The sequence below is a fragment of the Impatiens glandulifera genome, chromosome 5 (genome assembly GCF_907164915.1).
Source record: "Impatiens glandulifera chromosome 5, dImpGla2.1, whole genome shotgun sequence".
NCBI lineage: Eukaryota > Viridiplantae > Streptophyta > Magnoliopsida > Ericales > Balsaminaceae > Impatiens > Impatiens glandulifera.
Genome location: NC_061866.1, coordinates 10,487,264 through 10,501,998, shown reverse-complemented (window position 1 = coordinate 10,501,998; position 14,735 = coordinate 10,487,264). Strand labels below are relative to the sequence as shown.

General features: G+C 27.7%; 1 non-coding gene across 1 annotated transcript; it reads left to right on the top strand.

Moving 5' to 3' along the window:
- Positions 1 to 5,656: 5,656 nt before the first annotated feature.
- On the top strand, positions 5,657 to 5,729 carry TRNAF-GAA. The gene has a single exon. It is a non-coding gene; the product is annotated as a tRNA-Phe (tRNA).
- Positions 5,730 to 14,735: the final 9,006 nt, after the last annotated feature.

The window sequence follows — 14,735 nt, the reverse complement described above, 5'->3', positions numbered from 1 at the left end:
ATAGCCTAAGACTTTCTATAAGATCGCTCAACTCCCATCAATAGCCTAGAAACAATCCAACCTCCTCAATCAAGCTCAAACGAAAAATGCCCAAATTATCGAAATCTTTTAGAACTTTATTGGTGAATTTCATTTACACGATCTCTCCATACCTTCTCCTTTTTTTCCTAGTGAATCTAGTTTGTTAAACTTTCACATGATTATTATCTTTTTTTCTTTAGTTTTTTTGGTTTATTGTTATTATATTAACATCTTCAATATATGTCACTAGTGAACTTGAACAAACTTCAACTATTGAGATAATGATAGAATACAATGGTAAAAATTTATAAACAATGATAATACTTAAAAGACAAAATGTAAAATGTAAAAATATAACGCACTAAGTTAGTTCAAGTGACAATATATAGTGGTTCTTAAGATCACTGGTCACAAGTTCGATTTGTACTTACAATGCTTTAAGTTGAAGTGAAAATCATGATTGTATAGTGTCATACTAGCTTCAAACATTAAAAATATATATATAAATCTTAAAGGAAATATGAGTGTGAAAAATCTAAATACAGAAAATCATTAAATTTATGGTTTTAAGAATGTCTAATGAGTCATTATAGAGTTCGAAACCTCAACCATTGAGGTAAGGATAAAGTTAATTATAAGATGGACAGATAAAGATTTGCTTTGAAAAACTCTAATGAGATGTTACATGACACGGTTAGATCAAAATTTATTTTGACTTAAAATGAAGTTCTTCTTGCATCATTTCTTGCACCATTTGATCCAAAAAAATTGAAATAATTGAGGGAGCTATACACTAAATACCGATATTCCATACAAGAATCTAAAGTTTAAATACAATAGAACAATACGTGAGAAATAAATTCAAAAAAGGCATGGAAAATGTGGCATCTACTAACAAAGAGGACAATTATGTGCAACATAAAGGGCTCCATATTACACCACTCAATGTGGGCCCCGAAAATTGGGTTTTTCTAATCCACGTAGAAAAACCTGAGAAAATATTTTTAACTATCCTTATTTTAGTTTAAAAAATTGTTAAAAAAATACTTTTAGTAAAATTTGACCCATAACTTAATAAAAAGATTTGTTTTATTTAATAAACGAGCTGTCCTAGTTCGTGGGTTTACCTAGGGCCGACCCCGACACTACTAGACAATTGTTTCTTGTCAAATCAAATTCATTTTGTCGTTGAGAAGAGCACATAACTAATCAAATTTGTTATTCATATCTTAAGGTCTACCTCCATTTTTGAAACACACAAAAACTTTTAACTTTTATTATAAAAATGTTATATCAGTATTACAATATATGATTCCATCACAAATAAAACTCACACACAACTTACAAAGAATCGATGCTCTTAAGGTGAAGATTTGACTTTCTAAAGTTTCGGGTTGCACAATTAAATAAGGCGCCTCAACTAGGTCAAATCAATATCTTGTCCAAAATTCTACAGAGTCTAAAAAATATTGTCACCATATTTTCTTAGTTGTATTATCATAAAAAAAATTATTTCTTTTTGTTTTAATTTTATTTCTTTGTATGAAGATTATACACCAAAATATATTGTTTCATTTTGTTTAATATACTCTTTCTTTGTACCAAGATTTTGTACCATGAATATACTATAATTATAATATTATAAATATATTCTTAATACTGCATCTTAATTTACAAGCTATCTCCCTCTTATCTTTCAACAAATAAAGTTTCACCAGCTCCCAAATCCATGAACTACCATATTGTCAGCATTATTGTCATCTATTGACATCTTCTTGATAACAATTTATCATTGCTTGACTATTCTCCTCTCAATATACCACCCTACATCCATGTGCTTAGTTCTTCCTTAGTGCAAATAAACAACTCCATACAATATAATCCAATTGACATTTACATAAGGATAAGTTTCCATATATTTTTTTTACTCCCTTATTTTTAGACAATTCCCACTAGAAACTTTAAAATGAGATACCAAAGGAGTTCCAACTCGCTTAGCTCGATCACCAAGAATTTGGAAACAAATTCCTTAAGGTATCCACTTTGAGAAATGTGCATATGTCTCATCTCCATATTCTATTGAATGCTCATATCCAAAAGTTTTCTAGAATGTCAAAAATCTTTACTTAAACTCCTTCTCCAGAAATGTTTGTAACTTCTTAATATCATTCATATCCATACAACAATCACCATGTCATTATCAAATAATAACAAATAGATAATGGAAGATGCACAAACATCAATAATCTATCAAACCTTTTGTGTCAATGTTTAAGGCACCGATGCAAAGATTCACCTAGAAAACATATCTTTTCTAGTTTTTCAAAATCAGATTCTATCAAAATCGAGGACACCCAAGACAAACTTTCATCGTTTACTTTCTCAAAATTATAAGATACTGATCAAAAACCAAGAAGATCCAAGACAAACTTGTCGCCTACTTAAAAACAAATAATTAGGTATCTCTCAACATCTCTTTACTAAAGCTTATGATCTAGCAAATCATTTGTCACCAATCTTTTCTTGAACTTTGCACACTCAACCAACTTAAACCTTATACTTTTCCTTGAACAAATTAACTTACAATCTACTAATTTTTAAATAATATCAAAACAACAAGCAATTCAAGAATATTTTTCAAGATTTACTAACTATCTTCAATTATTTTTATCGTGCTTCATAGTTTCTTCGAAAGAAATTGTGAATATCCTTCCATTTGAATTGACTGAGCTTCTCATCTAACCCATTTTTATGACTATAAATCTCATTCAATGTTTCATTCATCTTCTTGTATTAAATGACAATTCAATGGTCTCATTCTCTTTTAAATTGACGGGTCTCTTATTTAGCCCATTTTTCATAACTAGGAATATCATTCAAGTTTTCATTCATCTTTTCGCACTAGATGACAATCAATAATCTCTTTCACCTTCGAATTGATCGAGCCTCTCATCTAGCTCATTTTCATGACTAAAAATTTCATTTGAGGTGTAAATCCTCTCCTCAATAATATGACAAATAAATTATCTCATTCTATAAATTATGATCCACACTACATAAACAATTAAGATAAAATAAAAGAAGTAACCAAATCATCACCTTTGAATTGACTAAGGCTCTCATCTAGCCCCTTTTATATGACTAAGAATCTCAATCAATGTCTTATTTATTCTCTCACATTATAATATAATGCAATAATTTCTTCTTGGTTCGTTTGAGAGTTGTTAAATGAGTTCGGTGTTTGATTACACCTAAAAATTACCTCAGTGTTTTGTCACTCGTGTTAATCGAATGACTGTCTCTACTCTAAATTTTCATTAATCGGGTATAACTCAATTGGGAGAGTGTCAGAATAAAAATTTGAAATTAAGGTGTTCGATCCACCTTCACCGTATTATTTTTTGTTTTGTGTTGAGATCATCATTTTATTGATGCCCTTCATTTGAAAGAAAACATGTCTATGAAATTTCAATCTTCTTACATACATATAAACATAAAATGAGATGAATAAAATATGTCTCATTTTAAGATCTTAGATTTTATAAGAGTCGTTACTCGGTCTTCATTATGAGAAATCAAGAAGAAGAAGAATGCTCAAAATACACAAATAAAGATATTCAAATTTAGGTTTGGTGTTTGATTTACACTTGAAAAATGTCCTCGATGTTTTTTCCCTCTTGCCAATCGAATGACCGTCTCTACTTTAATTTTTTATCAAGCGGGGATAGCTAAATTGGGAGAGTGTTTGATCCACCTTCATCGCATTATATTTTTTTTGTGCTTAAGTCATAATTTTATTGATGTACTACATTTAAAAGAAATCATGTCTATGAAATTCTAATCTTCTTACATACATTTAAACATAAAATGAGATGAAAAAAAATATATGTCTCACTTTAAGCAACTTTGATTTTATAAGAATTGTTACTCGATTTTCTTTATGAAATATCAAAAAGAAGAATAATGCTTCAAAAGACACAAATAAAGATATTTAAATTTAGGTTTGGTATTTTGTTACACTTATAAATTCAGCAATGTTGTGTCCCTCGTGCCAATTGAATTATCATCTCTACTCTAAATTTTAATCAAGCGTGGATAACTCAGTTTGAAGAGCGTCATATTGAAGATCTGAAGGTCATGTGTTCGATCCACATTTACTACATTAGTGTTTAGTTATTAATTTTATTGATGTCCTTCATTTTAAATAAATCATGTCTATAAAATTTCAATCTTCTTACATACAATTAAACATAAAATGAGATGAAAACAAAAAATATGTCTCACTTTAAGAAACTTTGATTTTATAAGAGTGTCACTCGGTTTATGAGAAATCGAGAAAAGAATAATGTTTCAAAAGACACAAATAAAAATATTATAATTTAAGTTCATTGTTTAGTTACACTTAAAAAAGACCTCGGTGTTTTGTCCCTCGTATCAATCGAATGACCATCTCTAGTATAAACTTTCATCAAGTGGGAATAACTTAGTTGGAATAGCATCAGGGTAAAGAAGATCTGTATGCCATTAGTTCGATCTACCTTCACCTCATTATTATTTTTCATATTTAGTTCATTATTTTTTGATGGCCTTAGTTTGAAAGAAAACATATCAATGAAATTATAATAGTCTTATGTACATTTAAACATAAAATGTGCGGAAAAATAAAAGTATATCTCACTTTAAAAAACTTTGATTTTATAAGAGTGTCCCTCGATTTTCTTAATTAGAAATCAAGAAGAAGAAGAATGCGTCAAAAGACACAAATAAGATATTCAAATTTAGGTTATGTGTTTGGTTTCACTTGAAAAAAGACCTCAATGATTTATCCCTCGTTCCAAACGAATAGCCGTCTCTACTCTAAATTTTTTATAATAGATCTAAAGGTAAATCCACCTACACCGCATTATTTTATATTTGGAAGTTTCTCTACATGTGGCTAGTGGCCTTCATTTGATAAAAAAAAAACATGTCAATTAAATTCCAATCTTCTTACATACATTTACACATAAAATGAGTTGAAAACAAAAAATATGTTTCACTTTAAGCAACTTTGATTTTATAAGAGTCATCACTCGATTTTTCCATGAGAAACTGAGAAGAAGAAGAATGCGTCAAAAGACACAAATAAAGATATTCAAATTTAGATTCGGTGTTTGCTTACACTTGAAAAAAGACCTCGGTGTTTTTTCTCTCGTGTCAATCGAGTACCGTCTCTACTCTAAATTTTCATTAAGCGGGGATAACTCAGTTGGGAGAGCGTCAGACATAAAATCTGAAAGTCATGTGTTTGATCCACCTTCACCGCATTATTTTTGTTTAGTGTTTAGTTCATGATTTTATTGATAGCTTATATTTGAAATAAAACATATTTATGAAATTTCAATCTTTTTACCTACATTTAAACATAAAATGAGATGAAAAACAAAAAATATGTCTCACTTTAAACAACTTTGATTTTATAAGAATCGTCACTTAGTTTTCTTTATGAGAAATCGAGAAGAGGAAGAATGTTTTAAAAGACACAAATAAAGATATTCAAATTTAAGCTCGGTGTTTGGTTACGTTTAAAAAAATACCTCAGTGTTTTGTCTCTCGTGTCAATAGAATTACTTTCTCTACTTTAAGTATTCACCAAGCGGGGATAGCTCAGTTGGGAGAGCGTCAGACTGAAGATCTGAAGGTCAGGTGTTCGATCCACCTTCACCGCATTATTTTTGTTTTGTGTGTAGTTCATAATTTTATTGATGGCCTACATTTGAAAGAAAACATGTTTATAAAATTTTAATCATTTTTCCTACATTTAAACATAAAATGGGATTAAAAACAAAAAATATGTCTCAATTTAAACAACTTTGATTTTATAAAAGTCGTTACTCGGTTTTCTTTATAAGAAATATAGAAAAAAAGAATAATGTTTCAAAAGACACAAATAAAGATATTCAAATTTAGGCTCGGTATTTAGTTACACTTAAAAAATGACCTCAATGTTTTATCTCTCGTGCCAATTGAATTATCGTCTCTATTTTAAATTTTCATTAAGTGGGGAGCGTCAAATTGAATATCTGAAGGTCAGGTGTTCGATCCACCTTCACAACATTATTTGTTTTGTGTTTAGTTCATAATTTTATTGATGGCCTACATTTGAAAGAAAATATGATTATGAAATCTCATTTTCTTTTACCTACATTTAAACATAAAGTGAGATAAAACTAAAAATATGTCTCACATTAGAAAACTTTGATTTTATAAGAGTTCGTCATTCGGTTTTCTCTATGAGAAATTGATAAGAAGAAGAATGTTTCAAAAGAAAATTTAGGCTCGGTGTTTGGTTACACTTTAAAAAAGACCTCAATATTTTGTCTCTTGTGCCAATTGAATTACCGTCTCTTCTTTAAATTTGAATCAAGCGGGGATAACTCAGTTGGAAGAGCGTCAAACTGAAGATCTGAAGTTAAGTGTTTGATCCACCTTCATCGCAATAATCTTGTTTTGTGTTTAGTTCATAATTTTATTGATGGCCTGCATTTGAAAGAAAACATGATTATGAAATTTCAATTTTTTACCTATATTTAAAATAAAATGAGATAAAAACAAAAAAACATGTCTCACTTTAAACAGCTTTGATTTTATAAAAGTCGTCACTCGATTTTCTTTTTGAGAAATTGAGAAGAAGATTAATGTTTCAAAAGACACAAACAACTATATTCAAATTTAGGCTCGGTGTTTAGTTACGTTTAAAAAAAGACCTTAGTGTTTTGTCTCTTGTGCCAATCAAATTACTGTCTCTTCTTTAATTTTTCAATAAGTGGGGATAACTCAATTGAGAGAGCGTCAAGATCTAAAGGTCATGTTTTTGATCCACCTTCACCTCATTAATTTTGTTTATATTTAGTTCATAATTTTATTGATGGCCTACATTTGAAAGAAAACATGTTTATGAAATTTCAATATTTTTACCTACATTTAAACATAAAATGAGATGAAAACCAAAAAAAATATGTCTCAATTTGAACAACTTTGGATTTATAAGAGTCGTCACTCGGTTTTCTTTATAAGAAATCGAGAAAAATATTAATGCTTCAAAAGACACAAATAAATATATTCAAATTTAGGCACGGTGTTTGGTTACGCTTAAAAAAAGACCTTAGTGTTTTTTCTCTTGTGCCAATCGAATTACTGTCTCTATTTTAAATTTTCATCAAGCGGAGATAGCTCAGATTGGAGAGCCTCAGACTAAAGATTTGAAAGTCATGTATTCGATCCACCTTCATCAATATTATATGTTTTGTGTTTGGTTCATAATTTTATTGATGGGCTACATTTGAAAGAAAATATGTTTATGAAATTTTAATCTTTTTACCTATATTTAAACATTAAATGAGATATAAAACAAAAAATATGTCTTACTTTAAACAGTTTTAATTTTATAAGACTTGTCACTTGTTTTTTTTTTTATGAGAAATCGAGAAGAAAAATAATGTTTTAAAAGACACAAATAAAAATATTCAAATTGAGGCTCGGTGTTTGGTTATGTTTAAAAAAATACCTCAGTACGTGTTTTGTCTCTTGTGTCAATCGAATTACTGTCTCTACTCTATATTTTTGATAATTTATGAAATTACGATACTACATTCTATTATATAAGTTATGTTCAGACCTAATGTGTCTAAAATATTCTCAATGTTTAAAGCATATCATGCTTCTAGGTATATATGATAATGTGTTCCTAACATTTGTCTAGATACAGTTTATACCACAATAAAAAAAAACGAAGGCTAATATAACATACTGATATAGCAAGAGCAAATCCCTGAGAACTACCTCAAATTCGAGTCCCGAAATCAATGAATAAAATGATTCATTTTTTTCTCTTGGTCTTTTATTCTTTTTATGAAGTTTATTATATTTGCAATAGTTTGAGGATATGAATGAATTTTGGAACCAAACAAATCCTCAAGAAAATCTTTTTTTTAACTTTTTTTAGTCATCTTGGAGCTTACCAAACGGGGTTTTAGATCATGAAATGGAAACATTTCGTTAGATACAAAATTGTAGACCAATGTGTCATTTATCCACATTCAAAATTTCTAACTCAATTTGAGTTTAAACTCAATTCACAATCATCATTCAAAATGACCCAACAAAATGACATATGTTTACAAATAATTTGTACTAAACTTGTGGATTTCGATACAACATTCAACTGGAAAATCCTGTCTAATATGACTTATAGATAAATGTGTCAACTACCTACTCTCCAAATTGCAGCTCAAATGGATCAATATACAATTCCTAATTGTCGGTCAACGTCAGCTCTTTCAGTTGACCAAAAGAGGTCAAAATTATTTCCATTTTTTCACCTAAATTTAAACTCTTCAAACTTAGGTTTAGAGTCTGAACTGACAAAACTTTAGTAAAGCAAATCCATAGGCAACTAAGAGTCTATGTCCTATCCAAATTTCAAATTATTTAGAGTTATACACAATCCACAAACAATCATCAAACTTCACCAAAATTTCACTATTCCAAAGTTTTAAATACCTTTCAAAGTCAATTGGATTTCATTTGCATGTAAAAATGACCAAAAATGATTCTAGCTATGTACACCATCCAATTAGGTTAATAAGCCATAAATAACCAAGTTCTTTTGAAAAACACATTTCAAACAAAATTCCAACTCAAATTATAAATTAAGGAATTTGATAGCTTCTAACTAATCCATAATCATTCTACATACTATAAGGATCATTATAATTACCTAGAAGCTTCAAGAACAGCTCAAAAGAACAAATTCATGATTTCAAATAATTTTAAAAATTCAAAATTAGGCATACATGTTTTAGATAATTTCAATAAATTCTATCAATCCAAAATCAATTTACGATGTATATAAAACAAGTTTAAAACATCAATTTATCCAAACATCAACTCTGTTACACAATTCGAAAGTTACCTACCGAAATCGGTTTTCAAAAATTGAAATATATAACTTTTGATTTATAGCATAAGACTTTCTATAAGCTCACCCAACTCCCATCAATAAGAAGCAATCCAACCTCCTCAATCAAGCTCAAATGAAAATTTCTCAAATTATGGAAACCTTTGAGAACTTTAATGGTGAATTTCATTAAACACGGTCTTCTCTATAACTTCTCTTTCTCTTCCTAGTGAACCTAGTTTGTTAAACTTTCACATGTTTACTCTCTTTTTTCTCTTATGTATTTCTCTTTAGTTCTTGAAATTGATCAACTATCGAGATAATGATAGATACATTGGTAAAAGTTTATAATAAAAAATATATAGAAAATGAAATAAATTTAAGGCAAAAGTAAAGATATAAGAATGTAAATCTTAAAAAGATTAACAATTTGACAAATCTAAATACAAAACAAAAGACACTTGATATATGATTTTAAGAAAGTCCAATGAGTCATTATAGAGTGTTAGATATATTGTCTTGAATAACAGAAAAATATATATACATACGATGTTACAAATAAATAAAAATAAAATAAGATATACGAAGAACAATATCACCGTATTTGATGGTTGATTCGAGGCATGTGTTAGACACATTTCCCTTAAAACAGTTCCACCGTCTCCCCGTGTGCTAGAGCTTATCACAGATGGCTGTCTCCCAGGGTACAACGAATCTAGTAGTGATTCAGCACCGGAATCACTACACAACGAGCATGATAAAGTACCTGAACTATCACCGGGTTTCAACGAAAAATATCGAGCGAAGACCTCGAAGAACACTCACAAAACAAGAAGAAGGCTTTTGGAATTCTAGAGTGAGAAAGAAAGAAAATGATGAAGTGATGTGTTTTTTTTTTGTTCATGGGATGGTGTGGGATAGAATGACTATTTAGATTGTTGAAATAATAAACACTTAATTAAATCATCAATTGATCCAACGGTTGGCATTGCTTGCCTCTTCATTTGCCTTAATATTTCTTCTTAATGAAGGGTAATTGTTTGCCAAAATTAATGAAGACATTTATTTTGCAATACTCACGTTACATGGTTTTTTAATCTGTTAATAATAATATTAAATTATCATAACGATTAATATTAAATTATCATAACGATTAATTATAATAACAAACTCATGTAAGTCACGCTACAAATTAACAACATTTTGTTAATTGGTCATCAAGGCATTTTAATTAATTAATTTAAATTAATTAATTCAAACATTTGGATCAAATTTCACCCTTTAATTCACGTTTGAATTTCATGTGAATTTGATTTAATTTTATTACCCACATTCTAATTTCCATTCATTAATGGAATTTATAGAATTAGTTTAAAAATTCCAACAATCTCCCACATTAATGGAAATTGAAAGATTAACCCGGTGAAAGGTTCAACAGTTGAATTCTACATAGGATAGGTAGGTGTAACCCTTTGAACCTTCCCTTGTGAAAGCATATAACTTTACTAGCTGATTAGTAGACTCGATGTCCTTGAACTATTCTGCCTTTTGTGTAAACGATTACACACTTTCACATAAAATTCTCCCTAATACATGTCAAGCTCTCATGGTTGTGTCCGTTTTGGCCATGGAACACGCGCCTGGTTCCGTGAGAGGGTCTAGAATTGAGCCGTGCAATTCTTTCGAAGCGGCCCCACTTCTCCCTCACATAGGTGATCTCTTTTCTCACAAAGAATCATTAAAAGCGATATGCTTATCCTCGTCAAAATATATATTGTTTCGTTATAGGATTAATCCTCAACAATAACTTTCCAAGTCAGTACAATTAGGTTGTCCCATTGAACCTAGTTCTTGGGATCTCCAGTCTGCATAGGTTGGGTTTTCCTTCATACTAACTTATAGTAGGCTGATGTCTCAAAAGACTTCAAACTATCTCTCTATTCAATAATCTGATTAGTGGATCCACATTGTTATCTTTGACTTACATAGTCAAATTTGATAACTCCATTAGAGAGTATATAGTATAATGACATTATGTCTAAGACGTGTATGTCTAGACTTGTCATTAACTCTAAGTTTGTCCAATTTCTAATTACTATCACAATAATTAGAAATTTATGTTGGTACATTCTTAGTTAACCTTGAAACATCTTCTAATAAGAAGCATAGTCATCCGTACATGCTTATCATTTAATTTTTTATGAAAATATTGTTTACTTGGCTAACTAGTAGACAAAATGTCTTTGAACTATTCTGCCTTCGTGTAAACGATTATATATTTTACATAAAAATATTTTATTTTTCGACATAAGTCAAAAATATAGATTATAACGTTTAATATATCCATCATACATTTCTTAGAAGATTTCCATACATAGATTGCACTTCTAAGTGTAAACATATTCACTTTAAGACGTAAAGTCTTTCATTTAATAATATCAATATATCATTTGATAACAACATGATATTTCGTTTAGTGCAATTCATATCCTTTATGGATTTAATCATTTTTATCGTAATTTTCAACGATAAAAATATCGTACAAAAGACACGTAATGAAATAATTTTCATTGTCTTCATGATATATATAATTGTCACATCCACTTTTTAATAAAAGTATGATCAAATTTTCATATCATTATTATAAAATTTGTTATAAGTCATATCAAAACTTTATAAACTTCATTTTCATTTATTTCATAAAATCCTTTTGAAGACATTGGTTCTTCATAGTTTTATGAAAATAATGTCAAAATAAAAAACCTTTCTTGATTTCAAAATCCTCAAATCTAAAATATCGATTTGAACACCAACTCAGCAAATATAAACAAGACATTTTCTTGTTATTTTCTTTCTTTTTGTAAAGTTGCGCAACTTTATCTTTTATAGAGAACATATTTCTCTAACAATAAATTATCTTTTTATTTATCATAATATACACAATTATTTTTGTGTTATAATCAATAAAAATATTTGCCCCCACATTCGTGTTGGTATCCTTTTTTAAATCACACACTTATATGATTTAAATCAATGATTTTCTAATCAAGAAATTGTCACACAATTCTTTTACAAATTTCTTTTGTTATACTTATCATACAATGAATAAGATAACTATATCATAAATATTTAATTGAATAAAATATAATTTCTATACAAGAGATTAGAATGTTTATTCATATATAAATCATTCTTCACATAATCTCTACATAGGAAATTAAAATATTTAATCAATTAAAATATTTATTTCAACACTTAATTTCTATAAAAGAAATTAGAATATTTAATCAAATAAATATTCACCATATCACATGATTTATACAAAAGAAATCATAATGTTTCAAGCATCTTTGACCGAAGTCGCTTAAACATTTATTTCCGGTTGCACGTTTGCATCCCGTAATATCGGCACGTTTGCCACATTATTCTCAAATCAAACAATACTTTGCTTGTAATTATTTGATTTCAAAATTATCAAATATATTATATTAAACCAAAATTAATAATTTCATATATATATGATATTATATATTATTCTTCTTTCATTTTAGTCACCACGATGACAAAACAACTATAATATATATAGTCAATAAATCAGATACATAATATGTCATATATATTCTTAAACAAATATATATACAACTTCGTTTATCATTAAAAATACCGTTTAAAAATTATATAATAATTAATTAGAATATTAATTATTACACTTAATTAGAATGTTGATCATTTATCTTTAATCGAATATAAAACTAACTAATTATAAAAATAAATATTCATGTCATCAATTATTCGTTTCTTAATTAATTAGATGACCTTTAATATTCTATAAGAAATCTTTGTCAATCAAAGAACACATGATTTGTGACAAATTTCAAAATTATCTATTAAAATAAAAATAGATAGAAAACAAATCTTAATTTATATATATATATATATATATAAATTTCTAGATAATTATGCTTATTATGAATAACATGAATCATCTTTATATTAGCTAATATGCATGATTTATATTAATAATCAATTAACACATAATTAAATTAAATATAACTACAAATATATTTCATATCTTAATCGAAGCACTTACATTGCCATGTTTTGAACAATAATCGACGTTAAACGACTATGCATGCTCAGAATACATCTGAGTAGATTATTTTCATCAAGGCAATTTTTGCGAAGACAAATTCGACTAACATAGTCGTGTCTTTTTAAATGCATGATTATAATAAGTTCTAAAACAAATAACTTATTTAATCTCATTATACATATGACCTTCATTTTCTGTCATTATGAATCACATAATTTCTATAAAAGAAATTATTAGGATACACAATTCATTTCATAATTTCTACATAAGAAATTATAATGATTTCAACCTTCATGATTAATGTCATTTAGACAAATCATATTATATATTTATATATATATTTTATAAAAATCATTATGAACCCATTAATCTCATAATTTTTACACAAGAAAATTATAATGATTTTTACATCAAGACTCGTGTCTGATTTCTACCAAGAAATCATTGACTACCCATTCATCTCATAATTTCTACACAAGAAATTAGAATGGTTTCAACATCAATGACTTTAACAAGTCTGATTTCTACCAAGAAATCATTGACAATCTCATTCATCTCATAATTTCTACACAAGAAATTAGAATGGATTTTAACATCAATGACCATAGTCATTTTAGTAGATCTGATTTCTACAAAAAGAAATCAAATCATCTCATTCTCATAATTTCTACACAAGAAATTGGAATGGTTTTTAACATCAATAACCATAGTCATTTTAGTAAATCTGATTTCTACAAAAAGAAATCAAATCATCTCATCAGTTTGATTTGAACACAAGACCTCCCTTCCGTCACGCACCATTGTGTCTGAACTTTAAACCATTGCACCAATGCGCCATTTCATTGTTGTACCGCTTTTATGACCTTTTGTCTTCTTTCTAGAGACAACTTATACTTCATATTTGACTAGACTCTGTCAATCAATAAATATACACATTTAAAACGATAACTTATTACCATAATAAAATGTAATATATAAAACAATGTATATAAATAAAGATATCATCTCTCTTTATTTATTAAATCATCTTACCATATTCTTATTAATTATATTGCTTAATTAAAAAGAAGGCATATATAATAATTAATTATTTTAAAACTGAAACCATATGTTTCAATTATAATTAATTTTAACACCATAAATTTTATAAAAATTGAAAGCTAACATATTAGTTACTTTCTTATTTTTATTCATTATTATTAATAATTTTAATAACCAACAAACATTTATTCAAGTAAAAATAAAATAAATTATTGTTTTCTAATTTATTTTCTAGAAAATATTTATACAATGAATATACATCATTTTTATTTTTATTTTAGAATATATATCTACATCAACATATATTAGCTTATAAAAGTAATCTTTCATACAAATAATATTAATAATAAAAAATATTATATGTATACAATAAAGACTTATCTTTATTTGTAGATCCATCTTATTCCTTTACATTAACAACTTTCATATTGTCGAAATAAGTCATCATCTGTTTTATAACATCATAACTCGTATTCCTGAAACATCAAAGACAAAATTTCGATGGCACAAGCTACTAAATAACTTATCACACGAAACTGTTTTAAGATTGTTAGATATATTGTCTTGAATAACAGAAAAATATATATACATACGATGTTACAAATAAATAAAAATAAAATAAGATATACGAAGAACAATATC